General features: G+C 38.5%; 1 protein-coding gene across 1 annotated transcript in view; it reads right to left on the bottom strand.

The window, feature by feature from the left end:
• The window catches only part of HAO1 (hydroxyacid oxidase (glycolate oxidase) 1), a 92,979-nt gene that overhangs the window by 33,278 nt on the left and 51,497 nt on the right, over nt 1–8,204 (bottom strand). The window lies entirely within an intron of this gene.

Below are 8,204 nucleotides of genomic sequence, written 5' to 3'. Positions count from 1 at the left end.
GACTCGATGGCACCTGACAACAACAACAACATACACTTGTGAAAGTTAGACAATGAATAAGAAAGACCAGAGAAGAATTAATACATTTAAATTATGATGCTGGCAAAGAATATTGAAAGTACCGTTGACTGCCAGAGAACAAATAAACCTGTCTTGGAAGAAGTACAGTCAAAATGCTGTATAGAAGGGAAGATGGTGAGATTTTGTACTTTGGACATGTCATCAGAATGGGTCAGTCCCTGGAAAAGAACATCGTGCCTAGAAAGGTAGAGGGTCAGAGAAAAAAGGAAGAGTTCCCCCCTCCACGACCTGGCCCCTGGCAATGAGATGAATGAGACAGTGGCTGAAAGAACAGGATGAAGTATTACAATCGTTGTGAGGATGGTGTGTGACCAGGAGTGGGTAGAGTTTCATTTTGTAGTGCATATGGTAGCTAGGAGTTAGAATTAACTTGATACCTAACAGAAACTTCCATTTGGTATGTTTTAGAAGGCTTTTTTTTCTTTTCCTAAAAAGCTAATCTTATGAAATTGTTTCCTTGATATAGATGTTTATTAATACTTAACCACCTTCTAATAAAGTCTAGATTCTCCAGAATAGTTGGCATATTTTATAAATTGTTGCCCATTGTTTGATTTAATTTGTCAGTGTTTCGGTCAGAAACAAAATCTATTGATCTAAAGTCAAGGTAAAATTCAAGCATCATATTATATTCTGAAGTGAAAATGTTTCCAACTCACTGTTAGAACTATCTATTCTCTATTTAAGCCTCTACTATATTTTGCATAAATTTCTGTCTCAGCAACTTTAACATTTATTGAGCTCAAAATGTTATACATATGTATGTGTGTTTATGTGTATATGCCATATATATATATATATGAATAGACTCTCCTTTCAGTCAATGACTTATAATTACTCTCATTATTTGCCTTCTAACTTAGCACACAGTAAGCATGATAAATGTTTACAGAGTAAGTCATTGAGTGAGTGAATAAGTGAATGGATGAATTAATGAATGAATGAATGAATGAATAAACAGGCAATAAGTCAGGTTAATGTTTTTTAGTACCTATAATTCAGTGTGATTACAGGAAGTAGCGCTAATGCTCATGAATGACAATATGTATGCAAGTAATGTAAGTGAAACTATTGTTTAAGGGAATCTTTAATACTAGGATGTTGTTGTTGTTGTTAAGTGCCATGGAGTCGATTCCAACCCATAGTGACCCTGTATAGGGTTTCCAGCAACCTTGAAGTTCAAATGACTTTGCAGTCCAATGCATTAACCCACAGCACAACCAGGACTTCAATACCAGGATATACTTTTTCAAATACAGTATAATAAACAACAACATTAAACTACTATAATGATTAACAGGAAACAACATAACAATATGTTTTTAAAAGCACAGATCTGGCTCCAAACACATCTTCACTACATATCATTGGGTCCATTACTAACTTTTATGAGTTTCATTTCTGTATCTACAAAGATTAAACAGTTAAAGTAATGGTGGCGGTATGCCGTGGAGTCAGGTCTGACTCACAGTGACCCTGCATACAGTTTCCAAGGCAATAAATCTTCATGGGAGCAGAAAGCCTCATCTTTCTTCTGCTGAATGGCTGGTAGGTTTAAACTGCTCACTTTTGAGAATAACAGCTTGATTCAACCGCTATGCTACCAGAGCTCCTTAACAGTTAAAGTAGTATTTAAAAATAGGGCCCCTGTCACACATATTCAAATGAATCCCATGAAAAAGTATTGATTCTAAATCCTTGTCATGACCTAGGGAATAAATTAATAAAATCTCTCATCCCAGAGTCACTTGGTCAAGCATTTCAGTTGAAATATGTGTGTATATGCCTGTGTGTGTGGTAGTTATACAGCTGTACCTAAAAATATATGTTTCAAAGGCAAGAAAACATTTTTGTGGATGACTACATCTACACTCCAACATTATTATAATCATTGGTTTCTCCCTGTGAGATTTAAATATATATGGATGCTGGAGAAACTGTGAAGGTCCTTCAAAACTTAATGGCACCTGAGGATATCCTAGTCAGAGAACCTCTATAAAGAGGTGATGTAGGAGTCATAACACTCAAAAAGTAGTGCAAGCTGTTAGTTCAGAGAGGGAGCAAACTGGAGGAGTTAGAAAAGGAGAGAGGGTTCTTAAGAAGGTAAGCTTGTTATAGTATTATGCTCATATATGGGCTATGTCTATCAAGCTCCCTGAGTCAGTGGCATCTCTAGCATAAGACAATGGCTTCTCAGTACTTGGACAAAGGTAGCTTCCTAGTTCATGAGAATCAAGCTTCCCTGCAGAATATTACTTAAGAAGAACAACAAATCCCAAACATTGCCAATGAGTTGATTTCAACTCACCTTGACCCTATACCAGAGTAGAACTATCCCATTACTTAAAAAGGGGGAAATGTGTACTGGAGCTATAGGATAAGCAATGAACTGCTAACCACAAGGTTGGAAGTCCAAACCTAACAGTTGCTCCTCAGAAATTCTATACAGGGTCGCTATGAGTCAAAACAACAATGTGTTCACTAAGATAGAAAAGGAACATTGAGAGATAAAGTATCTCTCTCCTTTTTAAGCCGTTTTTGTTTTGTTTTGTTTTTTGTTTTTTGACAGTGGAAGCTAGAAGGAACCTATACATTGACAGCTGAGGAAGTTCAGGAGCAGAGAGCTGAAACGATATCTGAAGAGTTACACAGTTAATGCTTGAGAGATGAATGAGTTACTGACAATATGTCAAGAGATTAAATATCCCTTTTGATTACCAGGTTATGTTTTTTCTGGTTAATTATTTTCTTTTAAAATGACACGACCGCATAGGATTATAAAATCTGCACCGACTCAAATAAAAACAGAAGCAAACCTCTCAGAATGCCTTTGGCAACAATTGGCAATGATGTCAGTGTTCTCAGCCATTTAATGTCCTCCCAGCTGATAGATGGGTCTATGGCTTTAGCCACATAAGCAGCAAGCCCACTGTTGTCTCCAAAATTTTCCTTAGGAGAAAACGCTAAATCATTGGCTTCAAAATTTTTCATTCTGAAATCAAGAAATACATAATGTGAGAAACTTTTTAGGAGCAAGTTAGACATCTCTTTAAAACAATTTTTTTCAAAGTATATAAAAAAAGTTGCCTTCTTTAAATCAATTGACTGTTCATTTCTCAACCATCTATAAATTGGTTGTACACATATTTTCCATGTTTTGATGTGGCACTCCAGGCTAAATGTGACAATCTAGTCATCTTAATTGGTCACCTAAAGTTTATTTTGCATCTTAGGCTGTGGTTATACAAACAAATCAGTTTAAAGGAAAAATATGTGGCTAAGTTCAAACATCTCTTCCCATAAAGTCAGTTTATGGGATGTAGACAGTAGACTTGGTGGTATTTTAAGGCAGCAATGCAAATTAATCATAATTAGCAAAATTTGCATGGTAATTTATAATTTACAAAGGATTTCATATATAAAAAGAGTCCCTGGTGGTGCAGTGGCTAAAGAGCTCAACTATTAACTAAAAGATCAGCAGTTCAAGTCCATCAATCACTCTGCAGTAGAAAGATGTGACCCTCTGCTTCCATAAAGATTTACAGCCTTGGAAATCCTATGGAACTGTTCTACACTGCCCTAAGTGTCGCTAGGAGTCAGAAGCAACTTGGTAGCAATGTGTTTGGGGTTATATGCCAAAATTATCATACTTTTTAAAAAAAACTTTTGGAAGTAAGATTGATGCTTTATGATTCTCATTCTACATAAGAAAAATAAAAACAAAAGAGCAGACTGAGACATCCCCAAGTATAGGACTAGCATATGGCAGCATTCAGGCACTAGCCTGGGTCACTTGACTCCTAATCTCATCGTCTTTGCTCAGATCCCAGTTACATCCTGGTAATTGCACTCAATTCCAGAAACCATTCACATGCTATTGTAGAGAATCTTAGAGGAGGTTTGAACTCCCGTAACGTGTTAACAGCTTCTACTTGTTGACCTCTAGACTCTTTTCCCTGTCTTGCTATTATCTGAGTGGTGGCTTTGGTGGGCACCTGGGAGTAACAGGGAAGGCGTTCCAGAAGATGATCTGTCCCATCTTGTCTTCCTATCCTCCATTTAGTTGCTCTCTCTGAGATCTTTCATTTGTTGGTGCAAACTTTCAGACAATCCTAACCAGGACTTGAGTTTTCCAACTATCAACACCTTAATTTTTTTGCCTGTGGCTTTTTTTTCTTTCTTTCTTTATTTTTTCATGCTCCTGGCGTTTGAATTACTAACCACACAGCTGAATGGAAGTATCAGGGATGTTGAGGTGTACATACTTCAGTTTCCTCACCCCCTTGGGTAGACTAGGCAAATGTTCTACATGAGCTCTCAGAATTTCCCAGAAGGATTAAACTTCAGTTGTCCATAATTTTAGTTGTTGGATAGCATGCCCTTCCTTAGTCTGCTTCCTTCCCTGTCTTGTCCTGCTTCCCAACTCCTCTACAAGTATTCTCTTCGCTGCCCAAATGAACTCTTGTTCTTAAGTCAGTCGGTTCTGACTCATAACAATCCTCTATAGAGTTTTCAAGAAGAAGATGGTGGGTTTGAACTGCCAACCTTTGTGATTTGAAGTCCAGAGCAACAACTTGCACTTACATCATTGTTTCACTTGGTCTGCTTCTAGGAGAACCCAAATTTAAGACACAACCACACTGAGTTGCTGACTTCCTCAGTATATAATTTTGTTAATCCATTTTAGACTGAAAATGTTCTCTTGGTCTAATGTCCTGATTGTCCTGGCTCAATCTCAGCACTACCCCTACTAGGGGCTTCATCGGTTCTGCCTACACCTCTTACCTCTACCCGGTAGGTGTTTATCTGGTTACACAGTGGCACCACCAATGTGAGTATGCTACTTACGGTCTTCATTCCTGTTACATTTTCTTTCTCTAATGAGGTACATTTTAATAATAACAATGAATTACCTGGATTCATTTCACTCTTCCATTGTGTGGCTGTTATTAAGTTCTGTCTTGTCTGATCCAACTCAATGACCCTGCATAGGGTTTCCGAGAACCAGTTATGTGGGTTTGACCTGCTGACCTTGTGGTTAGCAATCTAGTGCTTATCCTACAATACCACATCAGGATTCTTCTAGACATTATAACTTACTCTGCTATCCAGTCTTCTCATTAAGTAAATCAACATAGTATTAATGATCTCAGATGCAGTCCTACCTCTTTCTCCTCATCTATCAGCTCTGCCACAGAACAAAGAAAAGATGTAGCCATGACTAACAAAATTGTTACATAAACCTGTAGTATATACGCACACCATTGTTAGACTCCATTTAATACAAAACTGTGTTTAATACTTTATACATTTTAGGGACTTTAAGCTAAAAGAGCTGTGTTGGAGCCCTGGTAGGAGCTCTGGTAGCATAGTGGTTATGAATTGGGTTGCTAACCTCAAGGTCGGCAGTTTGAAACTACCAGTGGTTCTGCAGGAGAAAGATGAGGTGTTCTGTTCCCATAAAGATTTACAGCCTCAGAAAGCCTGTGCAAGGTCACTATGAGTCGGAACCGATTCTATGGTACTTAACAACAACAACATGATGTTATAGGTTAAGCACTGGGATACTAATCTCAAGGTCAGCAATTCAAACCCACCAGCCACTCTTGACAACAGGGTTGCTAGGAATCAGAACTGACTCGACACCACACAAGAGCAGCATACCTTGGGTGCCATCTATTAGCATAAGGACATGAATATTTATATCCCACAAGACTCTAGTCAAGCCATTGGCAAACTTTCTCAGTGGGTACTGAACAATCTTATGGACTCAGATGGCCATTAGAAAGCATAGAAAATTCCAACTCTACTGGAAATCATATGGGTTTGGGTAGACTTGGGTAGTGATTCCAGCTGAAATTCCTGGGCATTCGTTTTTCTCAAACCACTTAAGGCTATACATTTTATCACAGAAGTGAGTCTTATATGGTCACCCTAACTTACATTGAATGGAGCTGACTTTCAGGTCAATAAACATATCCTTTCAGACCCGTTATCTATTATTTCAAAATGACACTAAGTGACCAGTGCATTGCAAATGTTTAAATAATAGTAAGAAATAGGCCCCGTCTGTCTATTGCAAGCCAAGATCAGAAAAAAAGAGAAATGTCTGTATGTGTATATACTCTGTACAGCAACCCCACCCCCACCCCAAACAAGCTACAGTGTTTCCGCAGGGGCAGGGGGAAAGGGTGAAATGGATAGGAAACTACAGAAACGTGGATAAAATTATATAAATAACTGTTGTTATTCTTGGATGGTGAAATACAGATCAACACTTGAATGAATGTTGCCTTACAGAAATTTCAGGGCACAATGAAGCCTTGTTGTTACTCTAAAACTTTGTTCAAAGCCAGAAGCCAAGAAAAAGTTTTCAGATATCTTGACAGAGACCCACGACGGAGTGTTTTACAGTGGCTCCGAAAGAAATCTCTATGAATGCCATTTTTATTCCGATTATGACATATACAGAAAAAATAAGAAAAGCCACTTCTGATAACCAAAGTATTCCATTTTGTAAGGAAGGAAAAGAGAAACATCAAAGTAATAACACCATTACATGGGACTTAATTCTCAGAATCCTGATTTGTTTAATGACCTACAGGCAAAGGACAGACTCTTCTTTGTGAAGTATTCATTGTGTCTCAGATGACCCTCAAATATACTTTTTAATCAAATGTAGAGATTATTGTATCTTTAGTCAGTTTTGATTAATTTTGATTTAGTATTGTCAAATATACTCCCTCTCATAGTGGCCCAGCATAGGGGTTCCAAGGAGCAGCTGGCAGATTTGAACCCCCAGCTTTAAAGTTCACACTGACCTTTCAGTCTAGTGTTTATCCTTCAGTACCACACCAGAACTCCTGAGTCAGTAGTAGTTGTTGCTGTTAAGTGCGGTCAAGTTGGTTCCAACTCATAGCAATACTGTATAGGGTTTGCAAGGAGCAGCTGTTGAGTTTGAACCACCAACTTTGCAGCTCAAACTGACCTTGCGGTGCAGCATATTATCCTGCAGTGCCACTACATTAGTTAGCATCATAAAAATAGTTACAACTATGAAAGAAACTAAAGCATCATAAAATAACTTATACTAACAGTAAGAATAAGGAATCCTGGTGGCACAGAGGATTAAATCCTGGGCTGCTAAGACCAATCACTCTGCTGGAGACAGATGAGTCTACTTCCGTAAAGATTTACAACTTCAGAAACCCTGTGGAGCGTTCTTCTCTGTCCTAGAGGATCACTATGAGTACGAATAGACTTATCAGCAGTGGATTTGATATGACGATATATTAAAAGGAGGCCCATGGCACAATGGATAAAGTCCTTGGCCACTAGCCAAAAGGTTGATGGTTATAACTCATCAGTTGATCCAAAATAGAAAAACATTGCAGTCTGCTTCCAGCACTGGGCTTAATTCCCTTGGTTTAATAATACTAAGGATGAGTCCTACTGAGAATATTAGCCCTGGTGTGGCACTGTAGAATAAACACTGGACTGCTAACCACAAGACTGGGGGTTCAAACCCACCAGCCACTCCTCAGAAACCCTATACAGGGTTGCTATGAGTCAGAATCAACACGATGACATACAACAACAACATTATAAGGATAGTGTGATATTAAAGATAAAGTTGTAAATCTCTGTATAGTGAAACAAGAAAATAAAAACTAGTAGATCCCAAGAGATCAACACTTTATGGTAGAAAGAGTAAAAGAAAGAAAGGAGAGATTCACAAAATATCTGAGTACAGGAATTGGCTCATGTGCTAACCAGTTCCTGTCAAGTCAGTTCCAACTCATGGTGACCCCACTGGTGTCAGACTAGACCTGTGTTCCAGAGGGCACACAATAGCAAATCTTTACATACTCCAACGACTTGTACATCTCCTCCCCACTCTTTCCCTGCACAGAGCAGCTGGTGGGTTTTAACTACTGACATATCAGTTAGCATCCTAGGGCTTTAATCACTACACCACATAAGCTCCTTACTGTCTGATGTTGTTGTCGTAGGTGCCATCGAGTCAGTATGGCATAGTGACCCTATGCAAAACAGAACAAAACACTGCCTGGTCCTGGGCCAACCTCACAATCATTGCTACAGCTGCGGCAATCCATCTTGTT

The sequence above is a fragment of the Chrysochloris asiatica genome, unplaced genomic scaffold, assembly GCF_000296735.1.
Source record: "Chrysochloris asiatica unplaced genomic scaffold, ChrAsi1.0 scaffold00141, whole genome shotgun sequence".
NCBI classification, from domain to species: Eukaryota; Metazoa; Chordata; class Mammalia; order Afrosoricida; family Chrysochloridae; genus Chrysochloris; species Chrysochloris asiatica.
Note: the sequence above shows the minus strand (reverse complement) of the source record. Positions and strands in the feature narration are given on the sequence as shown.